At 42.6% G+C, this 23751-nt stretch overlaps 1 pseudogene; it reads left to right on the plus strand.

Moving 5' to 3' along the window:
• LOC139826326 (uncharacterized) overlaps positions 1–22634 on the plus strand; it is a 128928-nt pseudogene extending 106294 nt beyond the window's left edge.
• The last annotated feature ends 1117 nt before the right edge of the window (positions 22635–23751 follow it).

The following is a 23751-nucleotide window of genomic DNA, read 5'->3' on the forward strand; positions in this document are numbered from 1 at the left end:
CCTTTTGACAAATTATCTGACTCCAGTTCTTTGGACTTCTTGGTCTCTCCAGGGTCGTGTGATGGTACAGGAGGCCATCCACTTGGTAATTTTCCTCCCTCCGCCCCAGACTGTTGTATCATCGGGGGTGCCGAAGGCACAACAGGGGATGGAGTAAGGAGGGTATCGAAAACACGAACTGGGTAAGCTTCACAGTTATTTTTAGAGTTCTTATCAGGCTGTAACGCTGCAAAAATTCCAGTAACCGCAGCCCGCTCAGCCTTAAATTCTTTTAAGGTGGAAATTATAAGCTTCCATGTAGTTGCTAATGATTTAGCTTCTTTATCTCCGTCGCTAACCTTATCCCATAATTTCTGCCCTGTATCGTCCCAAAGTTCAATTTTAAAAGCTTTCTCAGCTTCTGTCGGGTAGCCGTTAGTTCTACACCAAACCAACAGTCTATGTATGCTACTTTCTTCATATTTAAGTCCTCTCATAGAGAGAAGATGCAGGAGGATTTTAACTATAGCTTTTTCCTCAGAGGATATATTCTGCCCCATAACTTCACTCTTCCCTCCTCCTGCTCCCAGCCGCTCACCTTTCCCGGGACCTTCTTCAACAAAATTTATCCGCGGAACGTCCGTACGTCTCCGCCCGGCTCTCAGTCCAGCTGAACCGCCTCCGGCTGGGCCGCTCCAGGCTTTTCCCCGACCTTAGTGAGACGCTGTTCGGAATATCACGTCGGGGTCACCATTTGTTGGAACGATAAAGGACTCAGCACTCCGATTCAATGTGAATCACGCAAAAGCCATTTATTACAGAAACATGTCTCCTTATATACGCAACTATTCTCTAATCACGAATCCACGCTCCAAGCATGGATTCGCTAAATGAGTATCATGGGCAGTCCACACGCTGGAGCCCCACCAATGATAGGTCCGATGACTCACGCCATGCTGAGGCCCTGTTAATGAAGAAACGCCCCTCTTTCTCACAGCAGATTCTGTTCTCAGCTTCTCAAAGTGGCCTTGAGATTCCTTTGGGCCTGACTAATTCAACAACATATCTCCTAACGAAACCCCTTCACAGTCTCCATCCCGCGGAGGGGGGGTCTTGGCGGCAGCATCTTCAACTCGTAGCTCCGAGAGACCGGCGACAATGGGCCCAGTCTCGACGACAGAGTCCCGTTTTTATACTGGCTGATCAGACCTGACTGTAGGCATTCTAGAAGATTCTCTGCACCCCCACACCGTGTGTGGGGTGCCCCTGAAGCCTCCTGTCCTGGTTTTGTTAAAAACAGGTTTCTCTTTTGGTGAATTTTTGCCTGTCAGCTAAAGCCTTCATATTAGCTGCATTTTCCTGGAGAACCCGACACTTGTTTTGGTTAAACCTAGCAATGGAATGCAAACTTATTGATAAGCACGGATGGACATCTCGCAAGAGGGGCAACGAGAAAACTGATGACCGAGAGACTGACCAATGGTGTATAACATTCCATTCACGTGAATACTTCATATAAAAGTGGGAGATGACGAGGATCTAGGCCCTTTTCCCTTTTTCCCTTTTTTTTCTTCCCTTCTGCTTATGGCCAACATTAGGAGAGGACCTTGCTGGTCGTCCCTGCGAACTGAGGCCTAGTGAGAGACTGAATCCAGCTCCGGTTGGCTACAGAGTCTAATCCAGGACTTTGGGTGCTGGCTCTGCAGTTGCTGAGACTTACAAGATTGGTTTTGTATATTTTGTGTTATTTTCTCTATTCTTATTAGTAGCATTAGTAAACATCTTTAACTTTTCCAACTCTCTTCTCTCTGTCTTTCTTTTCCTCCCGATCACCTGTCCTGACTGGGAAGGGGGGAGAGGGAGGGGCAAAAAGGGGGAAGTGGGGGGGAGAGGAGGTTAACAGTACATCTGCCAGGGTTTGATTGTCACCCCGCAATCCTAACCCTCGACACCTCCAAACATCCCCCACACTGGTCACAGGTGCCCAGCGGCTCACTGGCGCCTCGGCAATCCCTTCTCCTAATGGCCTTGGCCAGGGTGCTCTGGGCCAAACAAAAGAAGCTGTTAGCTTCAAGTAGCAGAGAGAGGGAGATGTGCCTACTCCCTCCATACTGAAGGACGGGGCGGGAGAGAGGGGGGTTTGCATTGTGCCACAGGCTGCGAGCACAAATTGCCAGCTCATGTCCAGCTTTTCATCAATCAGTACCCCCAAGTCCTTTTCCAGATGGCTGCTCTTAGTCCCTTCATCCCACAGCCTGTATTGATACCGGGGGTTGCCCCAACCCAGATGCAGGACCTTGCATTTGGCTTTGTTGGACCTCATGAGGTTCACATGGGGCCACTTCTCGAGCTTGTCCAGGTCCCTCTGGATGGCATCTCATCCCTCACACATGTCAAGCACACACCACTCAGCTAGGTGTCATCCAGAAACTCTCTGAGGCTTCACTAGACTCCTAGTAGAACTCCTACTTTAAGAGGTTGTGATATCCTGGGCAAAGAACTTCATTTCTTTGTCTTCCCTCTTAAAATATCTTGTTTAGAGCATATGCAGGTCATGATAGACTGTTTCTTGTTGTATACAGGTTTGGTTTAACCCCATTCAGCAGCTAAGTACCACACAGCCTCTTTCTCACTCCCCACCTAGTGGGATGAGAGAGAGAATCAAAAGGATAAGAGAAAATTTGTGGGTTGAGATAAAGACAGTTTAACAGGGAAAGTAAAAGAAAGCAAGAGGTTCATTCACTGCTTTCCATTGGCAGGCAGGCATTCAGCCAGGAAAGCAGGGCTCCATCATGCATGATGGTTACTTGGGAAGACAAATGCCATAATGTCTCCCCTTCTTCCTTCTTTCTCTGAGCTTTTATTGCTGAGCACAGTCTCATATGGTATGGAATATTCCTTTGGTCAGTTGGGGTCAGCTGTCCCATCTGTGCTCCCTCTCAACTTCTGGCACACTCCCAGCCTACTCTCTGGTCAGGCAGCGTAAAAAGCAGAAAAAATCCTTGATACTGTGTATGCACTGCTCAGCAATAACTAAAACATCCATGGGTTATCAACACTGTTTTCAGCACAAATACAAAACATGAACAAATTTAACTCTATCCCAGCCAAAACCAGTACAATATATATAAATACACAATTAGTATAGTTTGATGTCCATCTTAGCTGGGGCAAAAATATGTGATATTATAACATCTAGTTCTATTTAAAGATATATGATACACTAGCAAAACTTAGTTAAGGTTTTGATAAAATCAGGAGAATAATCTGCTCTGTTACATTGAGACTTGTATTAGGAAAGCACTGTTAAGTATTGACAATCCCAGACATTAATATTCTTTAACACACTGCTCACAGTTCTCACAATGAGGACAAATAATGTTTTGACTTTTTATACTTATCAGACTATTACTTTTAGAGCTTCTTATAGGTATAGTTCAACCCTGATTACTGCAGGCTAAATGGAATTGGAGAAGGAAGACAATGAATAATTTTGGATAATGGAGAGCTTTTTCAGTGTGATTAATGGATGTGGGTGATTCAACAGAGTTTCCAGCAAAATATCAGTTAAATCTTATTTTACTTTTACTTATATCTTTGTAAAGCTAGGTTTACTCTTCCTACTGTATTCATCTGCACTTAAAACCTCTTTCCAGAAAGAAGCAATCAGGCAAATAAATGTCTGTTCTGGACTTGAAAGGATTTTTTTTTTTTTCTGCAGGACTGTTCTCTTTGTAAAAGTTCAAAAGTAAATAAGTAAATAAAAGGCAAAAATATTTTCTTGACCGTAGTTGAGAGAGAAATATGAGGTCTACATATTATCTCTGGATAGAGACATACATACACAGACTTACACAGAAATAAAGCAGTTCAGAAGGTTTACAGCCCTTATATATTAGATTCTTGCCAGTCACAAGAAACATTTCTTAAGGTCACCCATACCATAAGAAATGAGTTAATATCCTGAAGTTCATCAGAAATATGTGCCTTCTCCAAAATCCCTCTTCATAATCAAATAATTCCAGCAAATACTAATGGATACATAATTATGGCCACTTCACAGCAAATTGTTAAGTATGCCTGTTAAATTGTTGGACTGATGATATCAACAAATTTTGAGATTTCTTCTGCCCAGGGGGTTTAGAAAATGTCTGTTCTGTTGACCTTGAAAAAACAGACCTCTCAAAGGGCAAGTCGCTAGGGTAGATAGAATGGATGACAATAACATCCAGTATCAGTTTACTGGGACAAGGATATGACCTAACTTCAAAGCAGTAGAGCACAGATGCTTAGATTATAAATTCACTGGGAATAAGGTCCATAAAAACTGCTCTTCTGAGCAGATTGACAAAACAGCTGCAGTTGATTCGATAATTAATTAGACAAGGTATCTCAGTGCTCTCATTAGGAATCTCAGTGTCTTCAACATCCAAAATAAAAACCCAACTGCCTGTTCATTTGCTCCATCCAAAAGATATAACTGAACTTATACACAACATTATGTGTGCAAGAAGGAGCATTTCAAGTGATCTCTATCTTCTTAAAATATACTGTCAAAGGAGACCATGATTCTATATTGCTTTGTCATAAATGGTCAGTCCAAGATTACACAGTGGATTTAAAAGAAAAGCCGATTGACAGTCTGTAGTATTATCTTTCACATCTAAACTTCTAGTACTTTCAGGTAAACAAACATTTCTCCAAAGTCACAAACATAATAGCAGCAATCACAGACTTTTAATGGAAGTCTAACTGGCAGCCCTTCTCAAATTAGAGGCTTCTTACAGAACCAGCGACTTGAAATTTGTATCTTTTATCTTTTCTCAACATCATACTCTTCAAGAAACATCTTAAGACATTTCATAACCATAAACAAATCATAGCTAAGTTAAAATTTTAGTGTAATCTAATACTACATGCAAAGAGATTTTTGTCAGTGATAGTGTAGTCCAATTATTTATTTTACAAATTTAAAATAAAAACCACCGGTGATGTATGATGTGGAGAATGCAAAATTGCTGGCAGGATCTCTTTGAGCACGACTCACGGGCTGGGCAAGAGTAATGAGTCTAATTCAATATGAATTTAACATCAGTACCCTTTAATGAACTCTTAACAACAGTGAATGTCAATGTCCGCCAGACCACGTTTTTCCAACTCTTATATACTCTTTACCCAAAGGCCATGCGGCAAGCGTAGGCTACGATTGGTTACACTTACAATCACTCTTCCCCCCCCACTATGGTGATTAGCTGCAGGGCACTGTCCACATCTGTTCATGCATAGCGACCACGGCACCCCTCCTGCAGCCTGGGTCGAGGGCAGACCAGCTTCTGTTTACTTCCCTTCTGTCTTTGGTGTCTCCAGGAAAACCTTCCGTGCAAGTCTTAGCCTGCACCACAACCACATCAAGTTCTGGCTTGTTCACAGCACACATCCAAAAACTCCCCACACACCGGGGTTCTAATCTGTGTTCTATTACAAGTTACAAACTCAGATACACAGATAAGTTACTAAGAATTTATATCACACAGTATTTGATTTGTGGTAACTGTGAGTGCTCTTAGTTGGAAGCCATGACAAGGTTCTAAAGCTGTTTATCCCTCTTCCACTATCAGTAACAGGTAATTCCCTTTTTAGTGAAGACAAATGAGCTCAAATTAAGTCTTACCTGCTATAGGTTAAGATCATGCACAGAGACAGTTTTAGTGGATTAGCAGAGAAGTAATATCTTCTTGCTTAATACTAAATTGCTTGAGTGCTAGAGTCCTTGAGCCCACATTCTGTCCTTCACTTTTCTTTGCATGTTTCCTCATTTATAAATTCAACATAATCCTTCTTTCAATTTGTCAGTCAGTTGATTGTTCACAGTGTTCACCAGACCTCTATATTATTGCTATGCATGCTGTTGAATTACTATACATATTCTTGAATAAATATGTTGGTGCTTACTAGTGAATTATTCCACAGGACTAAAAATGAAGTTGTAAAATCCAAACCTATAAAATATGAAAGTCACTTAAAAAAAAAGGTCTTTCACAATTCCACGGAGAAAATAAATCTATTATAATAAGAAAAAAAATCCACAATGTACTGACAACTGCAGCACTTTCCTTCTCAAACAATGGAAATTATTGCTCTCTTTGCTACTTGATATGGATCAGTTCCAGCATTTCACTTTCATATCATTATTTTTATCCAAAATTCAACTATAAAGAGCTACACTCAAAATATATTAAAAACCCAATATGATTAGACCATGTCTGATACAGGTCTGTATTTGACTGCAATCTGCATGACACATTATTAGTTGTCTGTATAAGTTTTCAAGGTGCAAAGTGTAATAATAATAAATTAATATATTTTGCATAAAATTAATCATTTGATGTAACATCTGTGTAAGTATTCAACCTCTGCAAGAGATTCTAGTATTTTTTAAAAATATTTTTAAAAATTAATTACCATGATTCTAAAAGAGTTTATCAGCTACAGAAATGTTTGAGTAGCAGTACCACCACTGAGTAGTGATGATAGCAAGCGAAGTGCTGTTAAAGACCAACTCTCATTAGTATCATCTGAAAATATGTTTGCAATATTTTATATACACAGTCTTAAATTAAAATCTGATTATATGTTTTCTTAAATTTTAGCACATTCTTACACTGTGTCTTGAATAGTGCTTGGCACTTTAAAAAACCTTTCTGGGAACTGAACTGACTTCATATGAACTCAAAATTTCATAAAATCAGGATCTCATTATTTTAAAATCTAAAATTTCATTGTTAATTAGTTCCATTTCCTGTTAGCAAATTTGAAATTGACTGTTTGACAACATTTTTTCCCTTTTTAAAAATTTAATATGCATATTAACATGTACCTAACTGAGAGACTGGCCTTGTTTTAACCAGATGACCTCAACCAGTCCTTTCCAACCTAAATTATTCTATGTTTCTATGACAGCCACTGGTGATACAAGAGGGGAAAAGTTAATTAAGTGTACAAGAAGTTAATCAACTTTACCAGTAACGGGCAATGTTCTTTTAAAGTTTATGAGCAACTAAAAAGTACTAAACAATTTAGTCCATACCTTTTAAACAAAATCAATTACATAATAGAAATAGGTACATATGTGTCAGTAACTACATTCTTCAAAATATAGTTTTATGCAAATCAGAACAAAAAAAAGAGAAAAATTCACAGCAAATGTCCATAAAAGAAAAACAAACTGATGATGGAGCAAGTTGCGCTAAAGGCCATCAAAACCAAAAAAGTCCTATTTTTTTCAAAACCAAATCTCTCCAACAGCAATATTTTCTCCATCTGTATAATAAATGTAACTTTTCAGAGGCCAATGATACTGTAAATACCATAGAGCAAGAAGAAAAGAAAGGATTAAGTCTTTCAATGTAAAAATAACACCTAAATATTTAGAAACAAAAAATAAACTGTGTTGCCTGAAAGTGTTCCCATAGAACAAATTCTCAACTATGTTTTCCTCCTTATTTCCAAACTTCTTTTTAGAAGCTTAATGACAGAAGTAATACATTCTCACATCACATTATAATTCTTTCTTTCCTCCTTAATAATTTTTATTTTATAAACTTACTCAAGAATCAGGGAGTTTCCTAAGCAGTGCAAGTCAACATCTGTTTTCTTTGATGATATATGGAAATATAGTGGAAGATTTGGCAAGGAGGTTAGTTAAATGTAAATACGCTCAAGTGACTTGCACCTGTCTGTATAAAAAGCACATACATCACACTAATTGTTTTACTGACCTTGTATGCTTGATGAGTAGAACCTCTTCAGTGATTAGAAATGACGCACACCGGGACGCAGACAGAGATGCACGCACAGACAGAAATCTTGTTCAGGAAGGAGCGCAGAGCCAAACAGAGCAGAGAGATGAGCCAGGCTGAGGCCTTCTTTATTAGTCAGTGACAATTTATAGAATTTACAGATACGGACCTGGACTAAGATGTTATATAGGATGTTTTTCCAATAATTGTTATTACAAACACGCCACACTGATGTTATCTTTGTTTCAGTTACGTTCCCATTCATTCACAGACCAGGCCCAAGGACATTCACACATCATACATATGGGGGCAGTTTTCCAACCCGAGATATCATTCTCACTGGCCTAGGCTATCACTTCTTACACTCATAAAAACCATACTTCTGTATAATCTGTCCAAGGCCCTTTAGCTGGAACTGCTGTTCCCACAACCTCTGTGTTAGATAACATAGGCCTGTGATAAACTCTAGGCACCTTACCACTATGTCTGAGATTCTGCTTTGTTGTGAGAAAGAGTGGGAGGCTGCCCCTGCCTGAAGCCTTGAAATACAGGTGAGCTCAGTAGGCCCAGTGATCTTCCAGCAGGGTTGAACTTACCAGCGCCTGCATCCCCGCTTGTGTCACTTCTGCCTGGGAGCTTAGATGCGACTTTGGAGATCCTCCGGTAGAGAGGTAACTAAAATAAAACTTGCTCTTTGCAATGCATTCATGGCCTCTGGCTCTTCTTGTGATGTGCCTGCGTATGTGTACACAGATGGCAATTCACTATCTGTTATGTTTCAGTTCACCATCTATGAAATCATCTGACTAAAAATAAAAAAGCCCTACTCTCACTCTTTCCCTCCTCCCAAAATAATTATCTTTTAATTCTGATCATTCTCATAATTCTCATGATCCTCTACAATAAAAAAACACTTCCATCGGTACAGTTGAAGGTACAGTGAACTGGGAACATACATAAAGAAGTACTTCAAGCTGGCTTTGACACCAGAAAAATGGATGTTGAACTACACCACTTGGCTTTTTTAATTTATAAAAGAAAAATCATAGAACCATAGAACATCCTGAGTTGGAAGGGACCCACAAGGATCATTGAGTCCAACTCCTGTCCCTGCATATGACAACCCCACAGTTCACACCATGTGTCTGAGGGTATTGTCTAGTTGCTTCTTGAGTACTGCCAGGCTTGGGGCCATGACTACCTCCCTGAGGAGCCTGTTCCAGTGTTCCACCACCCTCTAGGTGAAGAACCTTTTCCTAATGTCTAGCCTAAACCTCCCCTGGCATATCTTCCTGCCATTCCCTCAGGTTCTACCATTGGTCGCCAAAGAGATCGGTTCCTAACCTTCCTCCTTCCCTTGTGAGGAAGCTGTAGGGCACCATGAGGTCTCCCCTCAGTCTCCTCTTCTCCAGGCTGAACAAACCAAGTGACTTTAGCCACTCCTCATATGGCTTCCACTCTAAACCCTTCACCAGCTTTGTAGCCCTCTTCTAGATACTCTCTAGTAGCTTAGTATCTTTTTTATACTGTGGTGCCCAGAACTTCACACAGTACTCCAAGTGAGGCAGTACCAGTGCAGAGTAGAGTGGGACAATCACCTCCCTCAACCAGCTGGCAATGCTGTGCTTGATGCACACCAGGACACAGTTTGCCCTCTTGGCTGCCAGGGTACACTGTTGGCTCACGTTCAACTTGCCTTCGACCAGAAGCCCCAGATCTCTCTGCAGAGCTTCTTTCCAGCATTTCCTCCCCCAGTCTGTATGTACAGTCAGGGTTGTCGTGTCCCAGGTGCAAAATCCAGCACTTGTGTTTGTTAAACTTCACGTGGTTGGTGATTGCCCAGTTCTCCAATTTGTTTAGATCCATCCACAGAGCCTCTCTGCCCTGGAGAGTGTCAACAGCTCCTCCCAATTTTGTGTCATTGACGAAGTTACTTAGTATTCCCTCAAGCCCTGTGCCCAAGTCATTTATGAAGACATTGAAGAGTTAAGATGGATCCCTGTGGAACCCTGCTGGTGACTGGTCGCCAGCCCAACATAACCCCATTTACTATATAACCCTTTGAGCCCAGTCCATCAGCCAATTGTTCACCCACTGTATTGTGTATTTATCCAACTGTATGTTGGATATCTTGTCCAGGAGAATACTGTTAGAGACAGTATCAAAGGCTTTACTGAAATCCAAAAAGTATCACATTGACAGGCTTCCCTTGGTCAACTACGTGGATAACCTTATAGAAAGAAATTAAGTTGGTCAAGTAGGACTTTCCCCTCATGAATCCATGATGACTGGGACCAATGACTATGTTGTCATTCAGATGTCTTTCAATAACTCCCAGAACAATCTTCTCCATAATTTTGCCAGGCATAAAAGTGAGGCTGACAGACCTGTATTTGCCAGGGTTATCCCTGTTGCCCTTCTTATAAATTGGGACAACATTTAACAGCTTCCAGTCAACTGGAACCTCTCCAAATTCCCAGGAGTGTTGAAAAAAAATCACAGAGAGAGGTCTCACTATGACATCGACCAGCTCCTTAAGTACCCTTGGACAAATTCCATCAGGCCCCATCTAGTTGTAAGGATCTAGCTGGAGTAGCAAATCCTGTACAAGTTCTGGATTCACTGGGAGTTTATCGTTCTTGCAGCCATGGTTCTCTAGCGCAGGTCTATGCGGGCCCCCAAGTCCATCTTCAGTGTTGAAGTTTGAGGTGAAGAAAGCATTAAACATCTCATCCTTGTCTATGTCCCTGTTAATAAGGTGACCATGTTCATCAATTAATGGGCCAATGTTATTTCTAGTTTGCCTTTTTCCATTAACATATTAAAAAACCCCTTTTAATTGTACTTCACAGTACTAGTTAGATTCAATTCTAATTGAGCTTTGGCCGCACATATTTCCTCCCTACAGTGGCTAGCAGCATCTCTGTAGTCCTTCCATGACACCTGACCTTGCTTCCAAATGTTTGAAATAATCATGGTGAGAACTGATATTCCATGTGTTAAAAGGAAGGCATTTATCACCCCTATATTTAGATGTGTCTATGTCCACATCATTCTTTAAGACTCCTTTTACAGTTTGTGGCAAAAGTCATCAACAAAATAGGTAGAATCTGGCCCTTTAAATGCAAGCAACCAAACAGAATTAGAAGAATATGAGACAACAGGTGGCTATTTCAACTAAATGAGTAATTCAAGTGCAGTCATGTACAGTACTGGGATATGGATTTTTTGAGCTGATTCATCCCTAGACTGTCTAAACAGAGGTCATTAAGGAAGCCTCCTTATTCCTCTTCTGCAGTACTTTTTATTTGTACAATTAAAAGAATTTTTGAAAGAAAAACATTATTCTCCCCCATTTTAGGCACAGGAAAATGAAGTACTAGTAGGTTCTCCAAAGTCAGTCAGCAGCCTGTGCCAGCATGAGAAACAAAATAGAAACAGTTCAGATTTCTAGTTGCTAGAGTCTTGCTAAGTGAACACAAATCATCATTGCTGTTAAGTATGCAAGTCATTTCCCACATCTAAAACTGTGTTAACAGTAAAACACACCACTTACTACCTGCAGTATCTTCAAAATGTTTTGGATACTACAACTCTGAAAATGTATGCTGCTTTTACTTTCACTCTGATGAGAGGAGACTTACCTGCAAGTACAACTCCAAGCCTTGCCATTGCTGCTCCAAGACTTTTGGGACCCTTTTCCTTACATGCTTCTAAGGGATGTCTGGAGTTCCTATGAACTTCTTGAACTGCAAACCAAGAAACCAAAAGAAACCCTGACAAGACCAAAATATAATAGCATTCCTTTAAGGAAAACACATTTAAGTTAGAAATGAGACAGTTACCTGAAACCATCTGTCTATAACACTGACCTAATGTCTATTTCACATCCTGTAGTATCTATTTTCCTCGAGTCTAAAAGATGGCTCAAATTGTCCAGTAAATAATTCTTTTTCCAAGTGTGGCAAGTTAATACAATTTAGAGTATAGAATAGTTGTTCTAAAATTATAGACATAATTATAAATTATAATTATAAATAATCTGCAAAAGAAGACATAAAACCTAGTATTTTTGCAGATTTGACTGCAATAACCATAATACTGTCATCTTCATTTTGGTACTAAAAAAAGAACTACCAATACTTTTAGATACAAGGAAAAAAAGAAATATAAATAGGAAAGAGGGAATAAATATAAACACAAAGTAGTATGTTTTAGCTGTTTTTACAGGCAGAAATATTTTTCTTCTTTCTAAAAACTTCTCCATATGAAAACAGCAAAAAAATTGTTCAAATTTGAATACAATACTGTAACATGAAGGGAGAAGAGCCTGAAAACCCTAGCTTGCCCATTAATAACCAGGCCAAATTAGAAGGGCCTATGCAAAGTATGAAAACAAGGTCAACAGCAGTGGAAGTTTTCTGTCAAAGGGAATGACTTGTACTACCAATTTAAAAACAGACAGATTGCACAGGAAACAGGGTATAGCTTTTTTCTGCAACTAGAATGAAAGAAAAGGTGAACACAGAAAGGAGACCAATTCAGCCATGATCTTGGAAAGTACTTTGTTTAAAAAAAAATAATAATAATCAAAACATTAACTGGTTGTCCTGACTTTGTTAAAAACCAAGTTTCTCTTCTAGTGAATTTGCCTGTCAGCTAAAGCTTTCATATTAGCTGCATTTTCCTGGAGAACCAGATACATGTTTTGGTAAATATAGCAATGGAATGCGAAGTTATGATAACGATTGATGTACATCTCGCGAGAGGGGCAACGAGAAACAGGTGACCGAGAAACAGGTGACCAAGAAACTGACCAATAGAGTATAACATCCCATTCATGTGAATACTTCATATGAAAGTGGGAGATCACGAGGATCTTGTCCCTTTTCCTTCTTTTCCTTTGGCTTATAACCGACATTAGGAGAGGACCTTGCTAGTCGTCCCTGTGAACTGAGGCCTAGTGAGAGACTGAATCCAGTTCCAGTTGGCTGCAGAGTCCAATCCAGGACTTTGGGTGCCGGCTCTGCAGTTGCTGAGACTTTCAAGATTGGTTTTGTATATTTTGTATTATTTTCTCTATTCTTATTTGTAGCATTAGTAAAACATCTTTAATTTTTCCAATTCTCTTCTCTCTGTCCTTCTTTCCCTCCCGATCACCTGTCCTTAGTGGGAAGGGGGGAGAGGGAGGGGCTGAAGGGGGAAGAGGGGAGAGAGGGGGTTAACAATACATCTGTCAGGGTTTTATTGTCACCCCGCAATCAAAACCCTCGACACTAGTAATCTGAAGAATAGAAAATCTCTTATATGAGTAATGGAGTCCTTCCTGGATAAGATGTGGTATTTTCTTATCAGGTGAATGGAACAATCTCTCCTTTACTCTCTATTCCAGTTTTCTACTAAGTTTCTTCTCAACAGAAGTTACTTCTACTACTTACTGCAGACATCTCTAACACTAAAGGAACCTGCCCTATGCAGTAAGTTTAAAGATACCTTTCCAATTGTTGTGCATGCACAGCTCTTTACAGTGAAACTTAAACTGTAAATTAAAGGGAAAGAGAGGCAGAAACAATAAAATGCTCTGTTGGCATGCTGAAAGCAAACTGGTTTATGGACCTCAGTATAGATGGTACCATCTGACAGCTCATGGCCTGGATGGGTGTACTCTTCGATGAATAAAGAACTGGCTGGATGGCCGGGCCCAAAGAGTTGTGGTGAACAGAACCAAATCCAGTTGGTGACCAGTCATGAGTGGTGTTCCCCAGGGTTCAGTATTAGGGCTAGTTCTGTTTAATCTCTTTATCAATGGTCTGGATGAAGGGACTGAGTGCACCCTTAGTAAGTTTGCAGATGACACCAAATTGGGTGGGAATGTTGACCTGCTGGAGGGTAGGAAGACTACACAGAGGGATCTGGACCGGTTGGATTGTTAGGCTGAGGCCAACTGTATGAGGTTTAACAAGGTCAAGTGCTGGGTCCTGCACTTGGGTCACAACAACCCCAGGCAGTACTACAGGCTCATGGAAGAGTGACTGGAAAGCTGCCTGGCAAAAAAGGGATCTGGGGGTGTTGATTGTCAGCATTCAGCTGAATATGAGCCAGCAGTGTACCCAGGTGGCCAAAAAGGCCAACAGCATCCTGGCTTGTATCAGGAATAGTGTGTCCAGCAGGACTAGGGAAGTGATTGCGCCACTGTACTCGGCACTGGTGAGGTCCCACCTTGAATACTGTGTTCAGTTTTGGGCCCCTCATCATAAGAAGGACATTGAAGTACTAGAGAGAGTGAAGAAGAGGGTGATGAAGCTGGTGAGGGGCCTGGAGCACAAGTCTTATGAGGAGCAGCTGAGGGAACTGGGGCTGTTTAGCCTGGAGAAAAGGAGGCTGAGGGGAGACCTTATTGCTGAAAGAAATTGTAGTGTGGAGGGTGTTAGCCTCTTCTCTCAAGTACCAAGTGATAGGACAAGAGGAAAAGGCCTCAAGTTGCACCAGGGGAAGTTTAGACTGGATATTAGGAAAAAATTCTTCACAGAAAGGGTTGTCAGGCATTGGAACAGGCTGCCCAGGGAAGTGGTTGAGTCACCATCCCTGGAGGTGTTTAAAAGAACCTGAGGTTCTTAGGGACATGGTTAAGGTTAGGTTAAGTCATGGTTGGACTTCATCATCCTGAGGGTGTCTTCCAACTGAAATGATTCTATGTTTCTATGATATGATGCAAACACACAATATAGGTTCAAAATATTGTTCTCCTGTAAAAAACTGTTTGAATACTCAAGGTATGTCATTGTAGAAAAGACAAATGTACTTCTTCAAGTGCTTTGAGTTTTTCTGCTTTTTCTAACACAAAATAAATAAAAAAGAGGGTGAAATCACCTGCAGTATGACTGTAGGAGACTTTCTCCAGGATTTTTGTAACAATGAAAGCAATAAAATGGGTTCAGAGTAGTAGCTGTTCAACTACTTTTTTTACTAAAAATTGTACTGCAACTTTGTCCTGTTCTTTTGTTTGTTTGTTTGTTTGTTTTAAACAAGACCAGTCCTCTTTTTTTGAATTTTTCTTTCAGCTAAGTTCTTCTAAGTAACTGCACTTTTCTGAATTTAGCTGCGCGTTTTTTCAGACACTGTTCACTCCAGGGCTGATAAGAATAACAATGGTATGTAGAAGAGGCCCAGGTTTAGATTTATTGTTCTGGCAGCCAAGGTTTCTGATAAATTTTTCACGTCCCATAAGTGAGAGGGGTGTCTTTGCAAGGAGGAATAGACAGAACAGGTGACCAAAACTGTACAATTAAGTATTCCATCCCATACACATCATATACTGTGGGAGATCCCGAGGGTCTTGCTCTCTTTGACCATGGCTGGCATCTGAAGAGGACCCTGCCAGTTCTGCTTGTGATCCGAGGCCTAGTTCTAGACCCTGCATCCCTGAATCCAGTTCCAGTTTACTGTGGAATCCAGCCCAGGACTTCCGGGTGCCTGCTCTGCAGCCACTGGAGAAACACTAGCTCCACTGTTGGCCATCGCTGTGCTACGCTGGGAAATTCAATATTAGTTTTGTATATTTTGTATTATTTTGTCTATTTATTAGTAGCATTAGTAAAGCATTTTTAACTTCTTCCAACTTGTAAGTCTCTCTCCCTTTTCCTCCTATTACCTTTCTTTAGTGGGCAGGGCAGAGGGTTAACAGAAAGCATTTGCCACGGTTTATTGTTGCCCTGCAATAAATGGGGGCAAACTTTAAAAAAAGACATAAGCAAAAAGAGGTATGTTGTGTCAAAATATGCTGGGTGCTTTGCCATCTCTACAGAGAACAAATAAGAAAAAATCTCTGCAAGCTTGTAGCGTAATTTAAACAGTCAAGAATCAGATGAGGAGTAAGATGAAACAAATTGAACAGTGGTGCAAAGAATGTCCTGTTAGGATTCCTGTTTTCCAGGTTTGTTTATTTTTCATCTATTTCTGGGGTGTGAGCAAAGGACTATAATTTATGGTCTTATGGTTGTTCTAAGGAGACATCTTTAAGAAAGGAGTTATTGCAGAAGAATCAGAGTGCAAGCAGACAAAGCTGAGAGTGAGACTGCAGTCACTCATATTTGTGTGGAGCAGTGAGGGAAATGTACAAATAAAACAAAAAGAGAAAAAGACAGGAACTAAATTGTGCAACTCCAGAAATTATAGCGAAATTAGACAACAACTAGAGGAAACAGTGTACTTGGGTAGATGTGTTTTAAGCATATAAATCCTGATTCTCCCCTCATTGCGTTTCCTAATTTATTTGCTCCTATAATCTCTACTCACCTGCTCCTTTCAATTACAGGACTATTCTCATATGTAAAATAAAGTATATGTGATATGCTGCAGGGCTGCATGGTGGGTAACTGAGTTGTACTACTGATTCTGACACTATTGCTCATGAGGTATATTCAATTCAAACACAAGGAGAAAATATCTGAGAGATATCTGAATTAAAACAACAAACAAGAAAATGCAAATTAAAAAGTGGCAGATAATATGACAATGGGAGCAAGTAGCAAAAATCTAAGAAATACATGCATGTACCAATCTCTATGCAGTAAAGCAAAGAGCATTCTTGTTCTTTGGACTTTAGAAGACCACACAGTTGTCCCCAAGTTTGCATATATTCACATTCATATACTATATAATTTGTCAAAACCCATCCTCTCTGCCATCAGAATAAAATTACATTACTGAATGAGATCATTCCTGAGTTGCCACCAGCAAAATGTGCTGGTGTGGGCAAGCTCTTGTGACACTGCAATGTCAGGAGATGTAAAAGCCTTGGGCTCTTCCCATTGCTCCTCTCTGCCTTTTGCAGAAGCATCTTTTTCATGGTGAATGCAAGCAGTGCCAGTAAAAACAGTCAAGTGTGCATGCTGTTGCCACTGAGAGCTATAAACCAACAAATTACCCAGGTCATAGGAAAGAAGGACTGAAGCTCTTCATCCCAGCCCCATCATTGGTAAACTGCTGCTTTTTCATATTACTACGCCCCTACAATGAAGAATAAATTTAAAACTTGACCTTCAGCTGCACAACTGTAAAAGTAGCATCCAGTTCAGCCTGGAGAGGAAAAACACTGATCAAAACAATTTAAAGAATAATTAGTGGATATTAAATTTTAAAAACTGTCAGTGAGTTAGTTCCTTCTAGTTATTTGTAAGACAAATCTGTAGACAAGCTTATCAGATATTTTGTATCCCATTCATTGGATGAAGAAAAGCAGAGTGAGATGGTCTATTCTGTCTTCTTCATTTCTAGCTTCCTGGTGTATAAAAGTTGTTTCTTCAAATTTACATAAAGTAAGTTAGCAAAACAATTTTCTAGAACTAACAAATTATCATTGCACTACAGCCATGCTGCCTAGCAGGAAGAGCTCAAGGAAAGCTCATCTAGGCTGTCATATTTATAGGATAAAGTGGTTGGCTCATACTCAAATCACATATGTGGTGGGAAAGGTATGCACAAGACTCCTTGTACCCACAAGGATAAATGAGCCTTAGCAACATCATCTGCCAACTCTCTCAGCATTTGTGAGTGCATCCCATTGGGATCCATGGATTTGTGGATGTCCATCTAAACAATCTCTAATATTTTCTTCCACAACCAAGGAAAAGTCTTCCTTTTGCCTGACTTTATCTTCTCTCTCTAAGGTCTGGAATACCTGAGGACCAGTTTTAGCAGAAGCAAGGAAGGCATTCAGTAACTCTACCTTCTCTGTATCATCTGTCACCAGGGCACACTACTCATTCAGTAGCCGACCTACATTTTCCCTAACCTTCCTTTTACTGCTGATATATGTCGTGGTTGAGACGGACAAACGACATGGACCAAGTTCTTCCAGGATGAAAGTAGTAGATGCCATTTATTGTTACAAGTGCATTTTTATACATTTCTACCAATTCATGTGCCTCTTCATTATTGGTTACAAGTTACAGCAGTAACATCTCATTGGCTAATTTTACTATCATCATTGTTACTCTTCTACTCCCTTCTCTCTCACGGTTACAACTCCATATCTCCAGATGCTCCTTTACTCCCATCCTTCTCAAGGGTAAACCTTAATATCTTCAAGGCTGATCTCTTTTAGTGAATTTTCCTTTCAGCTAAGTTCCTCTAAGTAAATGCAATTTTCTGAATTTAGATGCATGTTTTTGAGATGCTGTTCTCTCCAGAGCTGATAAGGTGAGCAGTAGTATGTAGAAGAGGCCCAGGTTTAGATTTATTGTTTTGGCAGCCAAGGAAACTGATAAATTTTGCACATCCGGTAAGTGAGAGGGGCGTATTTGCAAGGAGGGGAAGACAGAATCACAGAATGTTAGGGATTGGAAGGGACCTCGAAAGATCATCTAGTCCAATTCCCCTCCCAGAGCAGGAACACCTAGATGAGGTTACACAGGAATGTGTCCAGGCAGGTTTTGAATGTCTCCAGAGAAGGAGACTCCACAACCTCCCTGGGCAGCCTGTTCCAGCATTCTGTTACCCTTACTGAGAAGAAGTTTCTCCTCAAATTTAAGTGGAATCTCTTGTGTTCCAGTTTGCACCCATTTTCCCTTTTCTTACCATTTGTTGTCACTGAGAAAAGCCTGGCTCCACCCTCGTGACACTCACTCTTTATATATTTATAAACATTAATGAGGTCACCCCTCAGTCTCCTCTTCTCCAAACTAAAGAGCCCCAGCTCCTTCAGCCTTTCCTCATACGGGAGATGCTCCACTCCCTTCATCATCTTTGTTGCCCTGCGCTGGACTCTCTCCAGCAGTTCCCTGTCCTTCTTGAACTGAGGGGCCCAGAACTGGACACAATATTCCAGGTGTGCTCTCACAAGGCCAGAATAGAGGGGAAGGAGAACCTCTCTGGACCTACTAACCACCCCCCTTCTAATACACCCCAGGATGCCATTGGCCTTCCTGGTCACAAGGGCACAGTGCTGGTTCACGGTCATCCTGCTGTCCACCAGGACCCCCAGGTCCCTTTCCCCTACACTGCTCTCTAATAGGTCATTCCCCAACTTATACTGGGACGTGGGTTTGTTCCTACCCAGATGCAAGACTCTACACTTGCCCTTGTTATATTTCATTAAATTTTTCCCTGTCCAACTCTCCAGCCTGTCTAGGTCTGACTGGATGGTAGCACAGCCTTCTGGCATGTCAGCCACTCCTCCCAGCTTCGTGTCATCAGCAAACTTGCTGATAGTACACTCTATTCCCTCATCCAAATCATTGATGAATATATTGAATAATACTGGTCCCAGTACTGACCCTTGAGGGATTCCACTAGCTACAGGCTTCCAACTACACTCTGCCCCATTGACCAGGACTCTCTGGCTCCTTTTCTTCAACCAGTTCAGAGTCCACCTCACTACCGGATCGTCCAGACCACACTTCCTCAGTTTAGCAGCAAGGATGCTGTGGGAGACTGTGTCAAATGCTTTACTGAAGTAAAGGTAGACCACATCCACAGCTCTGCCATCATCAGTCCACCTCTTTATGTTTTCATAAAAGGCTATGAGGTTGTGAGAGTCGGTCTGAAGATGGAGCAGTATTTGCCTGAACATCACCATCAGGAACTTAGAGAACTGAGGCCCTGACAGAAAGAAGGCATGGACAATGACTTGGAGAGAGGCCCGAGGAGAAGCATTGTGTTGCACTGGTTTCTCCGATATGGGGGGGCTGCTGCTTACAATGGCTGTTGTATGGACTTCGCCTGCTGCTTCAGCCAAACCAGCCCCTGCTCCATCAACTTTCCAGGGATGGAGGTGAGGTTGACCAGTCTATAATTACCCGGGTCCTCCTTCTTGCCCTTTTTGACATTACTTTCCTCCAGTGCTCAGGCACCTCTCCCATTTCCCATGACTTAGCGAAGATGATGGAGAGTGGCCTAGCAATAATTTCAGCCAGCTCCCTCAGCACCTGCGGGTGCATCCCATCTGGACCCATGGATTTATGAATGTCCAGATTGCTTAGTTGCTCCCTAACTCAGTCCTCATCAATCAAGGCAGACTCCTCCATTGTCCTGACTTCCTCTGGGGCCTCAGGGGGATGGGGATTCTTAGGACAACCTCCGGCAGAGTAGACAGAGACAAAGAAGGCATTCAGTGACTCTGCCTTCTCTGTATCTTCTGTCACCAGAGCACCCATCTCATTCATCAGTGGACCTACATTGCCTCTGGTGTTAGTTTTATCTGCCTTGTATTTGAAAAATCTCTTCCTCTTGTCCTTGACCCCTCTCGCCATGTTTAATTCTAAGGAGGCCTTAGCTTTCCTAGTTGCCTCCCTACACCCTCTGACAACAGCCTTATATTCCTCCCAAGTGGCCAACCCCTCCTTCCATAATCTGTAAACTCTCCTCTTCCACTTGAGCTTACCCAGCAGTTTCCTGTTTAACCACGCAGGTCTCCTGGCTCCCTTCCTTGACTTCCTACGTGTCAGGATGCTCTGATCTTGTGCCCGGTAGAAACAGTCCCTGAACGCTAACCATCTTGGGCCCCTTTACCTTCAAGCAGTGTTGCCCATGGGATTTCCCCTAGCAACTGTCTGAAAAGGCCAAAGTTTGCCCTGCTGAAGTCCAGGGTTGCAATTCTGCTTGCTATTCTGTTCCTGCCACACAAGATCCTGAACTCCACCATTTCATGGTTGTGGCAACCAAAGCAGCCCTCAACCTTTACCGCTTCAACCAGACCCTCCTTGTTAGTGAGGATGAGATCCAGCAGTGCACCTCTCCTAGTCACATCCTCCACCATTTGCATCAAAAAGTTATTGTCAAGGCACTGGAGGAACCTCCTAGGCTGTGGTTGGCTGGCTGAGTAGTCCTTCCAGCAAAAGTCAGAGAAATTACAATTCCCCACAACAACCAGGGCCTGTGACTGTGAGGCTGCTCTCAGCTGTCTGTAGAAGGCTTCATCAACTTCCTCACCCTGATCTGGTGACCTGTAGTAGACACTCACAATAGTATCACCCCTCCCTGCCTGCCCCTTAATTCTCACCCATAGACTCTCAACTTGCTCCTTATCCACCCCTGGACAGTACTCAGTACATTGTAGTTGCTCTCTCATGCAACTCCACCACCACGCCTGGCTTGCCTGTCTTTCCTGAGAAGGACATAGCCATCCATGACCACATTCCAGTCATGTGAGCTGTCCCACCATGTCTCTGTAATTGCCACCTGATCATAATCTCCTGACTGAACACAGGTTTCTAACTCCTCCTGCTTATTCTCCATGCTGCGTGCATTTGTATACAGGCATTTCTGGGAGTGAGCTGAGCACACTGATTTCACCCTAGGGGTATGGGAGGCCTTCTGGTCTTCGTGAATTCTAGAGTGCTGTCCCACTGATGCAAGCCCAGCTACAACCCCATCCCCTTCGAATCTAGTTTAAAGCTCTCCAAATGAGCCCTGCTAATTCCTGTCCCAGCATCCTTTTGCCCCTGCGAGATAAACCTTTCCCGTGTATCACTGTCTGGACTGGTGTCTTATAAAACCAGCCATTATCAAATAATCCAAAGCCCTGCCTGCAGCACCAGTCTTGAAGCCAATCATTTATTGACTGAATTTTTCTATTCCATCCCACATCATCACCTGAAAATGGAAGGAGGGAAGAGAAAATCACTTGAGCCCCAGACTCTTTTACCATCCATCCCAAGGCCTTGAAATCTTTCTTTGTTCCCCTCAGACTGTGGGATGCAGCTTCCTCCCCATCTGTCTGGAAGATCAGCAGTGGGTAGTAGTCTATTGGGTGCACCAGGTTGGGGAGTGCCCTGATGATATCCCTGATCCAGGCTCCAGATAAACTACAAACTTCCCTATGATGAGGGTCAGCTCTGCATATTGAGCCCTCTGTCCCTCTCAGAAGGGAATTGCTTACTGCAGTTACCCTTCTTTCTTTCTTATCAGAGGCAGTCTTGAGGTGTGGAGTCAACTGCCTCTTCCTATGTGACCTTGTAGGCTGACCTCGTACGACATCCTCACCTACCTCTTCTTCAAGATCCAGGGCCTCAAACCTATTACAGAGGGGCACCTGGGGAAGCAAAGCAGGTAGGGAGGGGGGTTGCCCGTGATGCCAAACTGGAACTTGCTTCCAACCCTCGTCATCTTTTTGGTCCCCTACCTCTGCCCAACAGCGACAGGGCAGGGGCTGTCTCAGGTCTCCCCACTCTGCCCGACAGGGCAGGGGGTCCATCACCTTTTGAGGGGTATCTCCCTGGGACCTTCCTGACAGGCACGCCTGGGAGTTACTCCACTAGTTGATCTCCTTTTCACACTCCCTGATGGACCTCAGTGTCTCGACCTCCTCCTTATGTTTTGCAACCATGCTGAGCAGATCTTGCACCTGCTCACACCTCACGCAGCTGGAATGCCTGCCTCCCTCCCCTGGTAGCAGCAGCCTCTGGCACTCCCTGCAGTCGGAGACCTGAAGAGCTGCAGTTCAGGGCAGGGCCTCTCTCTGAGTTGCCACAGTCTTTTTGTGACAAACTCTCTTTCTGGAGGAGACCATGGTCGGCAGCAATCTGGGATACTGGCAATAGGTGAGAGGGTCTAACAAGCAATGAGTGACAACCTCTGCGCCCTACTACACGAGCTTCCACACCCGCTGCTGCAGCACAGTGTGGGTGGTACTCACCCACTTCACAAGCTGGTTGCCCCTCCCAGCGTCTGGTGGGCAGCAACGTGTCGCTGCCCTCTCAGAGGCTTTTTCAAGGCGAGTGGCGGGGCTGTGATAACCGTCACTGTGATAACGCCCACGCCATGTCAGCTGGTCTCACAAGGGCTGTTGGGGACTTCCAGGTCGCAAAATCAAAACCCAAGGAATCACAGAAGTCCCCTGTACCTCGGGATCACTGAAACGGCTCCAGCCATTTTAGGTGACTAAAAGTGACCGAGTATTCCATCCCATACACATCATACACCCTATAAAAGTGGGAGATCATGAGGGTTTCGCTCTTTTCAACCATGGCCGGCATCTGAAGAGGACCCTGCCTGTTGTGCCTGTGATCCAAGGCCTAGTTCCAGACCCTGCATGCCTGAATCCAGTTCCGGTTTACTGCGGAGTCCAGCCCAGGACTTTTGGGTACCTGCCCTGCAGCCGCTGGAGTCAAGCCAGCTCCACATCCCGCAGGAAATTCAAGATTGGTTTTGTATATTTTGTATTTACCCTGGTTTTGTTAAAAACAAGACCAGTTCTCTTTTAGTGATTTTTCCTTCAGCTAAGTACTTTTCTGAGTTTTAACCTGCATATTTTTTCCTAGGATGCTGTACTCGGTGCTGATAAGAAGACCAATGGAATGCTGAAGAAGCTCATGTTTAGATTTATTACTATGGTAGCTAAGAAAGACTGATAAGTTTTCCCATGTTCCGTTGTGAGAGGAGCGTGTTTGAGGAGGGGTGGATGGAACAGGTGACTAGAACTGACCAACAGAAGTATTCCATCCCATAATTGTCATACCCCCTATATAAGAGGGTGATCACGAGAGTCAAGCTCTCTTTGACCATGGCCGGCATCTGGAGAGGACCCTGTCTGTCTGCCTGTGATGTACAGGCCTCAGGCCCTGCATCCCTGCAACTAGTTTCTGGTTTGCTGTGAAGTCCCACCCATGAGTTCCGGGGGCTTTGCCTGCACCTGCTGGAGCCACGCCAGCTCCGCACACCCAGCTCCGCCGCTGCTGTAGTGACACCAACTCCACATCAAGCACTCAAGATTGGTTTTGTATATTTTGCATATATACTCTATTTATTAGTAGCATTAGTAAACCCCTTAAAACTGTCCAACTTGAAGTCTAAGTCTCTCTTCCTTTCCCCTTATCTTTCCTATCATCTTTCTGATCTAAAGGAAAGGGGTGGCGAGAAGTGAGGGGGTAATAGGGAGCATCTGCCACGGTTTATTGCCACCTTGCCTTAAACCTTGACAGTATTATTTTGTCTGTTCATTAGTAGCATTAGTAAAGCATTTAAAACTTTTCCA

Source organism: Patagioenas fasciata, chromosome W (assembly GCF_037038585.1).
Source record: "Patagioenas fasciata isolate bPatFas1 chromosome W, bPatFas1.hap1, whole genome shotgun sequence".
In the NCBI taxonomy this organism is placed as follows: Eukaryota; Metazoa; Chordata; class Aves; order Columbiformes; family Columbidae; genus Patagioenas; species Patagioenas fasciata.